We start from the raw sequence: 14,846 nt of genomic DNA, 5'->3' as shown, positions 1-14,846 counted from the left end.
TGGCTGCCTGTCTGGAATCGCCACGCCTTCATCTGATGTTTACTGTCCCTTAAATTCACTTGGGGGCACCTCGAAGTGAGACTGCACTAATTATTCCCCAGACAGAAGTTGTAGTTTGCAGCAAGAACATCTCAGTGATTTTTTCTTACTGCATGAAGTACAGAGGCAGAGTTGATTGCCCAGGATCACAGGTGCACACCCCACTGAACAGAGAGGCACGGATAGGGCCTCTTAAGGCAGCCAGTGGCTTGGCATCCTCAGGCATAGCCAGCCCTGCTAGATGGAGGAGGGAGGCTTGTCAGAAAGGTCCTGACAGACTTGGAGGCTATTTGGGGAGGCTATATCTTTTGGAATAGGACTGATCCACAGCATACCCCTCTGGCAGACTTCCTGGGCAGGGCTGTGAATAGAAAGGAGGCTTGGCTGGTCTAGCTGCATGTCCAGCTGCCAGGGTCCCAGCAAGGGTACAATCAATCATCCTGGACCCCCCTGGGAAGCCTATCCACAGACCAGGATTCAGAAACAAGTAAAATTTTTTATTAAAATAATTCTTCACCTTCAAATTGATGTACTCTGCCTACTGTTGTGTTTGGGAAAGCCGAATGGGGCTGTGTTTTTGTCTTGAGTTGTGATTCCCTGGTGGTTTTCTACAGTTCATAGCTGGTCCTGGTTCTTGCAGAATGGTGTCCCATTTTATCCTTTTTCATTTAGCCATTTGTTCCTCATTGTCCCCGTGTCTCTTCTTATTTGATTGTGTTCCGAGTTATACCATGAACCTGGCCAGTATGTTTTCAGTCCTTTAGTTGTAATCATGGAAGTACACGTAGAAGGAGGCCCTCTTAGCTGTGATGCAGATTCCTCGACTAATCATCTCTCCTTTTTTAAATTATTTTATTTATTTATTTATTTATTTATTTATTTATTTATTTATTTATTTTGCTTTTAAAACACTCCTAAGGAAGCAGTTGCCACAGTACCCGCCAGGAAAGCTTGAATTTCTTGCTGTTAATCAAGAAATGACACACTTCCCCTGAAGTCCCATTATGACTTAGGATAGGACCAGCTTCAGGGGTTTCCCATACATCCAAGGGCTCTGATGACATGCACATGGTCTCCTGCCACCTTTGTCCTCGTGGTTCTTGTAGCTGCTGTAGTGTTTTTTGTTACATGTTAATGTCATGTTCAGCTGTCAGACATTTTCGCCATGCTTGTCCCCACTGCAGAGCCTCTGAATGCAACTAGAGGAAACTATGGCAGATGCGTGGCAAAGAGCGAGACTTGGAAAGTGCGGTTGGACGATAAAGGAGGCTTTCACGTAAGGTTACCTGCCTTGCAGGATGGATACCCAGAGGTACCAGTCTCCAGATGCATGTCCCCAACACATCCCTTCTATATACATGGCTGTAATGGTCCAATTCCAGACGGTACATATCTTTAAGCCTGGCTTGATGGAAAGACAGACTATTTCTACTTGTATTTAAATTTTTTCAAAAAGAAATAAAGTTTGAAGACAGGTATGGCTGGATATTCCTGAGACCCAAATACTTGAGCCCCTGGTACTCAAGTTAAACTTCCTAAATACTACCTCCTCCTTCCCCTTGCCTTCCTGGAGAGCTAGGAACAGTGTTCATACTCATCAGCCATAGGACTCACAATAATACAATCACAAACTTGAGGGTGACCTACACACTTGGCTTGCCCAAACACCTATAAATATTGAGGAAGAAGTGTGACTTGATAGTATAGAGGGCCTTAAGGACAGACCCAGTCCAGCTGCCACCAGTCCCAATTTCCTAGGTGTCTTTCTGTCTTAGTTGACCACCTGCCTCAGGGCCTTCACCATCATGGAGTACAGCTGGGACTCGAATTTGACGTTCTTCTCATTTTGTATAGCACTTTGTTCTTCCTACAACTTTACTCTTTGCCTGAAACTCACTCACCATGCCACAACTTAGCCACTGGATAAGAATTAGAATTATATAACTATAATTATATACCACTATAAAATGATTTGATGGATTTCAGTTCACTTGGGAACGCCTCTGAACCATTCCAAGATCGTGGTTGCAACCACCCTGTATCTGATGCTTGACTTTCCACCATTAGAGATTCATTCTTTTGTGGAGGCTGGACAGTCCTCCCAAGTGTCTAATCATTGGATGTAGACCCATCAACAGCAGATGGGAACAGCTCACAGATGGGAAGGATTGCTCCCCCGCCCAGAGTCACGTGACCTTGGTGATGAGGAGACAGAGGAGAGAAGCCATGACAGGGATGTTGGAAGTTGTAATAAGAATAGTTTGGGGGAGTTTAAAAGGTGGTCCCCATTCTGTTGCGGATATTCCGTAAATGCTGTCACCTACCACGCTGGATCTAAAACACAGAATGTGACCCAGGTACATTGGTGGGAAATACTCTGCTAAAGACATGAGCAAACCTGAAACCCAGGGGGAAGGACTGGAGGCCCAGCGCTCTAACTCCTGTATACTGAGTCTGAGAGCTGGTGAGAAGCAGGCCTCCCCACCCTCAACCCAAAGCTTCCTTCTTCACGAATTGTCCTCTATGAGCACTGTATCCGTTACTTTTCTCAAGGCTGTGACAAAATAGTTGACAAAGTCTGCTCAAGGAAGGGCTTTGAGGAGGGCACAGTGCCTCGTGGTTCAGGAAGCCGAGCCGGAGGGAGCGTGGAGTAGCAGCTCGCATTGCCTCTGCACTCAGGGAGCTGAGGACCGTAAGTGCCGGTACTCAGCTGGTGTCCTCCTTTGTCTTTTTACACTCAGTCTGGCATCCCAGTCCGAGGATGGTGATACCCACATCCAGGAGAAAACTTCTCAGTTAAGCGTCCTTAGAAACATCATCACAGACAAACGCAGAAGTGTGTCTTTTGGATGACTCTAAATCCAGTCAAGTTGACACTGTAGATGGACCATTAAAGGCACTTTTGTGTGTGGCTGAAAGAGGAAGGTGTTTGTATTCTGTGAGTAGAAGGCAGAGGAGAGACTTAGATGCCAGATGTCAGAGAGTACTCTGTATGTCTTCTGGACAGTAGGATGACATAGGGGCAGAAATAGGATGAAATGGTATTTCTGCAAGAGCCTTAATGAGACCCTGAACACAGGGGTGGATGCCGACAGCTCTCAGGACCCACCCATATTTCTGCACAGAATTCAGCAACCCTAGGCACAGCCCTTCACAGTCTCACGAGGGTCATCGTTAATGCAGGTGGCAACAAGGCAATTAAGGTTATCAGAAGATGATCCAAGGGAGCTCAAGATGAAGGTTTATTGCAAATATGAACGATGTGGGTCTCCTAGAAACCTCCCAGAGGACCATCACAAGCATCCCATCAGAGGAGGGATCTAGGGAGGCCCCTGGGAGCCTTGCTACCTAATGTGATGCAGGCCTTAGTCTCCTAGTGATATCATCAGATCTCTACCTGAAATGCTTCAATAACAACCCACAGGCTCATTGGTCCACTCACTTGACATCTTGCACACCCCAAAGCAGGCTGTGTTTCTACAGGGGTGGCGAGGTAGGGAAAGGGGCGAGACAAGAATGGTACAAGAACCAAGAGGAGGAGAGAAAAACCTCCTTTTTGTCGTACTGACATGAAAGGAGAAAAGGAGAGGGTAAGATTTGAACTCACTCTTTCAGTCAGAAAACTACGATTTGACATTCCAAGGCATCGTTCATGGAACAGGAAGAAGAGTTCAGATACTAAGTTTAATTCATCTCAGTGCAGCGTAAGATATCCTGCAAGGGTTGACAGTAGATTAGAGGAGAAAGAGGAGAAGGTGGGGGGAGGGAAGAGCAGGAAGGGAGGAGGAGAGAAGAAATAAGTAAGGAAACCAACAGGACCATCTTTGCACGCTGGAAAATGGGCACGCATGCAGTTTGTCCCGACGTCACCACCCTCAATTCTTCCACCACCCTCTTGCCAATGCGCTGCATCCTTTTCTTCCCTCCTGTGATGAACTCCATTCTCAGCATCCTCTAGATAAGTTCTGGCATCTTTGGATGGGCATTGTATAAGCTGAATTTTTCCAGCAGTTAAAAACCCAATGTCTTCCAGACCTGCAAAGTCTTTATGCAACCCAAGTGACACCCCTGAGAGAACGTACTAAGCAGATGTGACAGACAGCGCGGAGGGTGGGAATATAGGTTGATAGGTGTCAGTTAGGTACAGTTGCTCTTGTCTATAGCTAACCCCAAGTTGACAGGTCCTCTGGCCTCAGGGCTGGCGTGTACTTTTTGCACTTGTCCCTGTATGTAAGAGTCCAAGAGTAGATTGTGTCACCACTCTTATTTATTAGGGAGTCCAGTGAACTTGTTTTGAGGTTAGGTGCATCATAGCAGCCCCAAACAGTGTGCTTTGCCAGTCCCCTACTCCATTTTGTAGACAGGCATGCAGGTACTTGGGAAAGTTAATTGTTGTGTCCCAGGTCACAGAGTTAGTCATACACCAGATCCCAAAGTTAAGACCAAAGTCTGTGATCCTCTGCTGGTGGTGTCAGGAAAACCAAGCGTATGTGAAATCCGGTCGCTGAATCTGTGACCTGGTCCTTTAGCTCAGGCCTCTCAGCCTTTCACACCCATCTGCCCTTGACACACACAATGGGGGTGTGTAAAGGTGGGCACTGGAAATTGAGGCTGTCAAGAGGATCTGGAGGGTGTGATGGGGGCACACACATCCCAGAATCCTCACCATGCACGCCTCACACTAATGACACTAGGTACTCTCTTCTCTACATTTGTGACTCCCCTGGAGAAAGAATCCAGCCACAGAAGACAGACCTACTCGGAAAGCATACACGCAGGAGAAGATAGTCCTTTGCCATGGCGAATCACAGATGCATTTGGAGCACACAGATAGTGGTAAGTTCAAGAAACGGAACTCTTCTTCTACTGGGTGATTTTACAGTCTCCTCGCATCCTTGTCATTTCCCATGGAGTAATTTGAACCAACCGTTGCCCCACTTGGGAAGCCGGTGGAGAGCTTAGCTGGGGTAGTGGATAATATCTGCCTGCCTTCCTACAGGTAGGCTAGCCACAGAGCGCACTATTTCCAGAAGGGATGCTCCTTAACTGCCTCACCTTGTGTCCAGATGGCTGTTACTGGGGACATCCTTGGTGACCCTCATTATGTAGGCCAGGTAATCTGCACATCTGGATGAATTTTGATTCAAGAATCATTGACAAGTATTTTTTTTTAAAAAAAGCAACAACTCTTATTTTTATGTACCTGGATCCTTGAAGCAGGTCAGTTTGTGGATTACTGTAACTGCGCATCAACAGGAGCTGCTTGCAGCTCTAATAGCCCTGGCTCTAGAGAAATTTATCCACTTTCCCCCTGAGCTCTGCTCTTGACCAGCCCCAGAGAAACAGGATAACTGCTATTGGCTGTTTGGTTACTATCTTTGAAATGCCTTCTGAGCTCTGGAAAGGCCAAGGTATGGCTCACTAAGGGCACACACCACGGTTAACAGTACAGTGGGCCGCCATCAGCCTCCGACCACATAGGAATTGGATTTCCTTTCAACATTGGTTACTTTTCTCATAGTTGTAGCCAAATAACTGACAAAAGCAACCGAAAAGGAAGATTTTGTTTTGGCTCAAGGGCATCATGGAGGTAAAGGTGGTGGCAGGCAGCTCTGTGGCCGTTGGGAACTTTCCTGGGACTCCTTACATTTGGCAGGACATGGCACAGAGACCAGGGGGGAAGCAGGGCTGGTGGATAGACCTCAAGGCCTGCTCTCAGTCACCCACTTCAAGACTCTGCCATCTAAGGTGCCATGACTTGCCCCAATCAGTGCCACCAGCCAGCAGCCAAGCCTTCAGACCCAGGAGTCTATGGGCACCGTTACAGTTGGGAGGGAGCGCTCTTGTCTTTGTTCCTCATCTGTACTATTGTGTCCAATGTGTCTGCTTGGTCTTCATAGTAACCAGTGTGTGTGAGAGAGTTGTGATTGCCACAGCATCCCCAAGGTGACAAAGCCAACATGGAAATAGGCCTTTCTCAGGGAAATCCCTGTTCCAAGTGCAGGAACTGGGTCATAAGGTGTAAGGCAACTTTCCCAGATTCAGCCACAGGTCTGTTCTCAGGGTAAAATAAAATGTTCTCTCTCTCTCTCTCTCTCTCTCTCTCTCTCTCTCTCTCTCTCTCTCACACACACACACACACACACACACACACACACACACACCTTTAGTGCTGATATCATCTGAGAAGCAGAACTAGAAAGGAAACACTCCTTCCTTTAAACACTGCAACCCAGGAACTATGCTGTGTGCCTCACACCCCACTGCTAGCTAGTGTCTTTCGTTTTTCCCTGTGCACACAGATGAGAGCTTTTCTTGAGTGACAAGGGACAGATGAGTCCCACCTGGTAGGGCAAGCCTGGACCCAGGAAGCATTGCTCCATGCTCCCCATAGAGGAGTGGAGCGCAGCTCTCCCAGAGATAGAAAATGGCTTCACCGTGGTGAGGTTTCTATCAGGTACAAACAGCGGTAGCTGTTATTGATCTAGGCACTACCACAGCACAGCCTGGTAGAAAAGGGACCCGAGGGTGCCTGGTTAGTCCTGGCTACAGACAGAAGAATGTTGTCAATTAAAAAGAGTCTTATTGTTTTTCAGATCACAGAAGGTCTTGGAAACTTCGAAACAATTCCTGTTGTCTAGCATTTGGGAGGACTCGGGGCACCGAAAAGATTACCACTGAAAAGCACCACAGGACTCAGTGACTCTCTTGAATTTTCTTAACACTGAAAGACTCATGCTACAGACACATCTTTCTGATGCAATGTGATTTTGATGTCACAGGTCTGCCTCAATATGCTGACCTCAGTTTTGGATGCTGTGGATGTTTTCACACACGACCTTAGGGCAGAGAAGGGAAGGAAGGTGGAGTTTTGTCTTATGAGGATTCGGGCTATGTCTCTAGATACCAGTTTAGTTAATATTTGACAAGATATACTAAGACAATACTACTTTTGGAAACCCATCACATGGAGATAAAGGCTCCTATTCACAAGGTATGTGTAAAAGAATATTTGCTATAAATTTCTCAGTGACAGAAAACTGGGAACAACTTGAAGGTCTTTTAATAAAGGGTTACTTTTTTTTAAGTGGGGTTCATCCATGCAAGATGTTTGTAGTTTTAAAAACTAACTTGCCAAAACAAATTAACTTGGCCATATAAGTGATAACCTGGAAAAAGGCTTGTTTAATAAGGGATACAGGTTTCAAATGATTCAGTTGCCATAGCAACAGCATGCACTGTGCACATGCATACACACCCATGCACACACACGTGTATATACACACCATGCACACATGCACATAATATGTATGCATGCACACACATGTGCCCACACACTTGCATATTACATAGATTTACAGGAGCAAAACTCCAAGACCATGCAGGAAATGCCAACAGTGATACTGACAGATGAAGGTTTGTGTGTGTGTGTGTGTGTGTGTGTGTGTGAGAGAGAGAGAGAGAGAGAGAGAGAGAGAGAGAGAGAATGCCTGCATGTGAAGGCCAAAGGACAGCCTCAGGGGCTCAGGTGCTTCTCAGGGGCTGTCACTTTGGGGTCTCTCACTTCTCTGCAGCTTGCCAGGTAGACTAGGATGGTTTGCCAGTGATTCCAAACACCTTTCCTCCTGGTCCTCACATCTGCTGTACTGGGATTGCAACCACATAACACCATGCCTGGCTTTTATAATTTTTTCTTTCTTTCTTTCTTTCTTTCTTTCTTTCTTTCTTTCTTTCTTTCTTTCTTTCTTTCTTTCTTTCTTTCAAATGTGGGTTCTGAGGATCGAACTCAGGTCCTCATGCTTGCAAAGCAAGCATTTCACTGATCTCTCCCCAGCCCAATGAAGTCTTAAAGACAGAAGAAAGTGATCATGATGGCTCAATGGTCTGTGAAGAACACGAGCGTACTCATTCTTGGTTTTATTTGGCTGTACGGGCTCACTGAGTTTTCAGGCTACCTGAGATCAGTCTTGCTTGCAATCTGTGTTATGATCAAGGGAAATCACAGTACGTTTGGAGAATTGAGGCAGGAGCACTTCCCAAATTGTATCTTTGTAATGGAATCTGTTCCTAGCTTTCCTGGCATGCAGACTCACAGTTTTGGTGAAGAGATGACAGCTTTCAGGGTCTCCCTGCTCGTCTCAATATTTGATGAGAAGCCATTGAGCATAGCTGTATTTAACCTGTAAGAACCAATTCACAAGACTCCAAAAAAATGCCCGAGCCTCTCAGGATGCTGACTGTACTAGAGTTTGTCATTGGACAGATAAGTATCACCAAGGCCAGGCCCTCGGCTTTGCATCTCTTAGTTCACAGTCATCCTTTCATGAGGGTTCTTAGGAAAAATACGCTTTGAGGCTGAGTGGTTGCCTGTTGGCATTGGTGGTGAAAGGGGGTTCTTGGAAAGGGTTTGCTGTAAGAAGGTAAATATGAAAGACTTGAAAAGGACGGGAGACATACAGTTTAGCAGTTAGCAGGTAGAAAGAGCTAATTCTGTTGTGACAGCATTTTGGAATATTTTGGTGCCTTGATGCTCTTCTGTGTCTCCTTTAACAAAGAAGTTTGGACCCTATCACAGACCATTGAGAAAAATGAATATTTATCTTTGGGCCCTTCTCATCCAGAAAGGTAGGTAATGAAGGTATTAGGTTTTTTTTTTTTTGGGTGGGGGTGGGAATCTATGTAGTTTGTATGTGTTCTTTGTTCTTTGTACATGTTCATGGAGGTACATGCATGTGTGTAGTTGGATATGCATGAATATATGTGTGGTGATCTAAGGTTGACGTCTGATGTCTTCCTTGGTCACTTGCCACTTTATTTTTTGAGACAGTCTTTCACTGAGCTTACAGGCCAGAGCTCATCAGCTGGCTAGTCTGTCTTGCCCTTGGACTCCATGGACCCTCCTGTTTTTCCCACACTCTCTCCTCCAGCACTGGGGCTACAGATGCCTGCCAATGCTCCTGGCTCTTACATAGATGCCTGCCAATGCTCCCGGCTTTACATAGATGTCTGCCAGTGCTCCCGGCTCTTACATAGATGCCTGCCAGTGCTCCCAGCTCTTACATAGATGCCTGCCAGTGCTCCCAGCTCCTACATAGACGCCTGCCAGTGCTCCCAGCTCTTACATAGATGCCTGCCAGTGATCCCAGTTCTTACATGGGTTCTGGGGATCCAAACTGAGGTCTCTGTTTATAGAACAGACACTATCCAGTAAACCATCTTAGTAGCTTCTAGAATTTTTCCATTTTAATTTTTTTTCTGTAGTGTTGGTGATTGTACTTCAGTTCACGAGCACGATTTGTGGACTTGATGAGGACAAAGTACCAAAGAAAACCCTATCAGTGCAGAACTATAACAAATGCCTCCCAAATAATGAGTTACCATGCCATATAATAATGTCACACATACTTAATCGGACACCAGCGGAAGACATCGTATTCTGGTCTTAATGTCAAAAAGGAGGAAGTGTAATGCTTCTCGGGCCTTGGTGGAACTGCTGCATGTTTTTCTTTGGAATTGTGAGCCTGCAGGCAGGCAGAAGATAGTGGCACCCTGTGGCCTCTGGGTGCCACTATGAGGAGGAAATACACGGTAGAGAAATGGGAGAAGTCAGACGTCCATGTGCTCTGGAGAGAGGCTGAACATGCGGCAGCAGTGAGACATGGGCTGATGGGAGTTGCCTGCCCTGCCACCAAAGGCCATGCGATATCTGGGCCATGTAAGGGTCTGTGGCCCTGCCACAGCTGCTGTCTGTGTTGATATCTGTGACCCATGCTACCACCAAAGGCTATGAGAATGCCTGAGGTCTGGACTGATGCCTAAAGCCTGTTGATGTTGTCCAAGGTCCCTGTTGATCAGGCCCTGGGAGAGCTGGCCCTGTACCTCACAGATCCTGGGAGAGCTGGCCCTGCACCTCCTGGCCCTGGGAGAGCTGGCCCTGCACCTCACAGGCCCTGGGAGAACTGTCTCTGCACCTCACAGGCCCTGGGAGAGCTGGCCCTGCACCTCACAGGCTCTGTGAGAACTGGCTCCTTCACAGGAGAGCTAGCTCTTATATAGCATGAGCGTGGGAGAATGGCCTAGGCATGGAAGAGTTGGCCCTGCCCCTCGCTGGCTGCCACACATAGGAAAGCTACCTTGCCCCTTGCTGGCAACAGTGGGGCAGAGCAGGTGGTGGTGTGGGCATAGGAGAGGTGGCCCCAGTGGCATGATTAAGGAAGAGTTGGCTCTATCCCTCGTTGGCTGCCAGGGGAAGAGCTGGCCATTGCTTGAGTTGGGTATCTCCAGAGACCAGGGCTAACCAATTCAGCTACCATCCAGGCCTACATCCAGAGTTTGGAGTTGGCCCACCCAACATCCACAACCTGCTGGAGCAGTGAAGGGACAAGTCCTTCAGAACCATAGCTTCAGGATCTCCTGGGCAACAACAGGATGGATATTGAAGATGAGTCTCAGTGAGGGTCCAGTATTGTTGGTGTAGCAGAGAGCAGAGGACTTGAACCAGACCAACAGCTCATGCAATGAACATTTGCAAGAAAAGCTGTTTGGGCAAAGGGTCTACTGGCGACACACCATACATAGCTCACAGTACCAATACGACCAATGAGTATGTGATGGAGAGGCTGGCGAGGCAGAAGTGGGCTTATTTTATCATTTTTATTTTTTCTTTTCTTTTTGGGGGGTTGCTACAAAAATGGGGGGTGCACATGGAGTGTATGCTGTGAAATTCCCAAAGAATAAAAGTTCAAACACATAAAACAGTGGGCCTCAGGTCAAGGAGAGAGAGCTGCAGAAGCTTTTGTGCAGGAGAACCACCCAGGTGTGGAGTTGCTTGCAAGCTTGGACCAGGTAGTGGCTGCTGCAGCCTTGGCTGAACTCCATCTGGCCCAGACAACACTCAGAACGCTGCTGGGTTAGCTGCCATGTGTGGTGATGGATAGTGGCTGTGGCCTGATTCTCGAGGCGGCATGGACCCACTGCAGTGTGCTGTGGTCCTATGTGAGCCCTAGTTCCAATGAGGGGGTAATAAGGATAGCACAGATTGGTCAGACTTATAACAGGAGTTTGCGCCTACATCTTCTCAAGCAGCGTGGTCTACAGGTTAGGGAAGCTGCATTTTTATTCTGAATCATTGGATTGATGGTAGTGGCAAGGCCAAGAAAATGCTTCTGGAATCCCAGTATGGGCTCTCAGGCTAAATTTTAGAGTTCCAGAATAGGATGATGGGTGGGAACATCCAGGCCTTGATGTTTACAAGTCACCTCCTGTTGTGGGATATTCTGATCACATTTGGACACTCCCAAGACTAACAATAAAGCCAAACCTTGAATCAGAGGGTGGAGTCAACATTCAGCTGGTCAGAGTTAACCATAGGGTGTTTGGTGGACCAAGATTATGATAGAGAGACACAGAAGGAACAGTGAGGGGCTTAGAAAGATTCTCGGGCCTTTTCAATTTGGAAGTGTGGAAAGTCAGAGTTAGCTGATCGTTCCTGCATTGCTCTTTAGATCTATAAGATTTTAATCCCAATATCTGACTCCCAAGTTTTATTTAATAGAACAATATAATCACTTCCTCTGGTGCTTTAACTTCCTCAATGTTATTGTCACATAAAGATTCTAACTAAACCTGGTGACAGCAACCCCAGCTCTTCAGAGGCATCCCACAGTACCAGAGAACTTTCCCCCATGATGCTCTTCCTCAAGGGTCTCATTCCAATCCTACATGCCAACCAGGTACCAACACAACTTCACAGATCTCAGGATCCAGTACTGGTCGCAGTGTCAGGGCACACACCTGCAGGTCCAGCACCATGGAAGCAGAGGAGGGAGTTTTCCTAGTTCCGGCTCATCCTGGAGACATAGCAAGACCCTATCTCCAAACCAAGGGCTGTGAATGTGGCTCAGTGGCAGGGTGCTGACATGGCGCCTGCTGGGATTGGAACCCAGCCCTAGAGGAAAACACCAAATAGGTTTGTGTGTTAGAGGAAGACCTTGTCACATCGGGGCAGTTCCTGTGGTTCTGGAGGGTTTTTTTTTTTTCTATACCTCAGGGACCTCACAGTTCTTGTCTCCAGATATCTGTATCCGTTTGTCCTCAACACGGCTCTCTATTAGAATTAAACTCTTAAAATCCTTGCTGCCCTGATCAACTTCTCATGTGAGGAGGAACCACAGCATTGGTGTGTTTAAAGCTCCCTAGACGGTTCCACCAGGCAATAAGGTTGGGAGCCACTGTCCTGTTCTTCAAGCTCAATTAGCTTCTCCAGAGCCTGTGTATGGAATGAGGCATCCTGGACCCCCATCTTGATTGCATTCTGAAGGCAATTCTTTGGGTTTTGTCTCTCTGTGTGTATCTCCCCTGTGTTTTATTTGGTGGCGACAGTATCCCAAGGAGTAGCCAAAAGGTCTACATGAAAACCTGCTTAGACATAGGGACCACAACACATGGAAACTCTCTACTACGTTTAACTCACTCCAAGACAAACTGCAGCAAATGTCCACGTACTTGCATTCTCACCATCAGGTCAGCATTGTCCTGAGCACATAATTGTCCCATCCAGCATATTCTGTTCTATTCAAAGTCTAGTGCAAGGGAAACGAGCTAGCGGGTCTTCGGGGCCACTTGGCCACAAGACACATCAAACACACAACGTGACAAGTGCTGAACGCCTCTGTCATCCCGTGTTTTCTCTCGCCACAAAACTCTCCAAAAGCTTTACAAACATTCTGGTCCAAGCGTCAAGGTGACTAAAAATTGAGAAGTCAGCAGAAGTCTGGTGGGTTCTGTTGCCTTGTTAAGCCAAGTTCCTGTAATGAGCGAGGCACCCAAGAGATGCTCAATCAGTATCATGTGGGATGATTAAAACTAACTTGAAAAGAGAGTGTTCTGATACAGAACAGGGTTGGCTTCTGAGGGGATGGCAAGAAAATAGTCCTTGAAAGGGCCTACTATGTGTTTTTCAGACAGCATGGATTTTTATAACCCTAGGAGGTGGGTGTTCAGGCAATTCTTGTTGTGTGTATACATGTTTGTATGTGTGTACGGGTACACGTTGAGGCCTAAGCCTTCTCTCTACCCCAGTATTCAAGACTAACAAATCACTCCAAGCTCCACCTTTCAATGTGTGAATCTGTATTTAGGCAGGTTGGCAGCAGGGACAGGTGCTCAGCTCCAGGAGGGTCCAGGGAGGGGCGGGGGCATCAGCCATGATAGGTCACACTCTTGCTTTCCTCTGGCCATTGCAGAGCAACCCTAGTGGCCTAGATCCCTCACTCAGTGACCTAGTCTGGCTTTGAGTTGGAATAGAAAACTCCTGCTGTAAAAACCCAGCTCTCCATGTCCCTTCCCCAGTCCAACAGGAGCGGTGTCTGTACTTGGGGAGAAGCCAAGCACAGCAAAGGATTTCAACAGAGAACTGAGGAAACACCCCCACTGAGGTTCTCATAGCAACATAATCACGTACAGCGGCAGCCTATTTCGGTGGGAGCCTGCTTCAGCGCCCCTCCTCCCCCGTTAGTCACAGAATGGATGAACAAGCAGAAGGAGTGTGGGGTGGGGACAGTGTTGGGTTGAAAGTCAGGAGGCTGAAGAGCTGGTTTCAGACACTTCCCCAGCTTGTCAAAGGGACCATAGAAAAATGTCTCCTTCTCTGTGATCCAGGGTCCTTAATCTGCAGGAGGACTGGCTCAGTGTGCGGGTGGGGATCTTGCTTTTTCTAGTCTTATTTGATTGTACAAGTACTGAGCCTCTTTTGATCCAACATCGCAGAGTCCTTTGATCTGGGAGAAGATGCTTAGAAAACAGAAGGTACCAGAGGGTAAGAGTCACTCTTTAGATGCACTTATACCCCCGCTCCCCTATACAACTTTTGGAAGAATGGCAGGATGGTAGCGAAGAAGACCAGGTACTGCCAAAGATCACTCATTTGTGCCCAACTCCAATTTAGGTCTGTGGACTGAGAGGCTGAGGTCATTCATTTGAATTTACTCTTGTTCAGAGCATATAATAAATGTGGTTAGTTTACCCAAGCTTCTTGCTGCGTTTTCTTTAATCCTTCCCATTCTTCACCGTCTCCTCTTCCTGTGTTTCATTTCTCACCCCCCACTTACGACAGTGTCTCTTCTCTTTGCTGGAGGATCTGATCTGATGGAGAAATTCATCACGCTGAGTCTGGTTTGGCCCTTTTCCTCAATGGATCCGGGTTAGTTGAGGACAATCACTCTTACACTTCCTGGCTATCAAAGGTTACGATCAGAGTACGCAGGGCATTTGGATCGGATGAGTCAAATGGAGACGGAAATAAAGAGAGCAGAATGTAATGAGGGCATCTGTGAGGTCCCTGCCATTGACCTGTGGGGCCGGGGAACCTGAAGTTCAGCTGTCTTTGGGATAGCCAGCTAAAGTGTCCTGAGTGCGGCCTCCTTCCCCCATTGTTCTGTCCCCCAGTGCCTGACAGATGGCCGAAAGGGAGAAAAAAGCTCTCAGAGTGAAGACAGGAATGCATTGTATAAAAATTCACACCCCCCGCTGCCGCCCAAACTCCCTTAAAAAAGGATCTAGAGAATCCTAATGGGTACGTGACATCCTCACAGCTCTCTCCCATAAAAGGGACTTCAAAATCTGGTGGTGGGGGAGGGAGAAGGAGGGGGGAGGAGAAATGTGGGGCCAGGGTAGGGGGGCTGTCAGGCAAGACAGAGATAGGGAAGGTAGACCGCACGTCGTTTCATTGACTTGTTTCTGATCATTCTCCCAAGCCACCTCGAGCGGCCACCTTCAACCTAACCCGGTTCTCCTGAGAGGGGTTTGAA

Source organism: Alexandromys fortis, unplaced genomic scaffold (genome assembly GCF_014885135.2).
Source record: "Alexandromys fortis isolate MF-2015 unplaced genomic scaffold, M_Fortis_MF-2015_v1.1 scaffold_208, whole genome shotgun sequence".
Taxonomy (NCBI): domain Eukaryota; kingdom Metazoa; phylum Chordata; class Mammalia; order Rodentia; family Cricetidae; genus Alexandromys; species Alexandromys fortis.
This window is presented reverse-complemented; position numbering follows the sequence as displayed.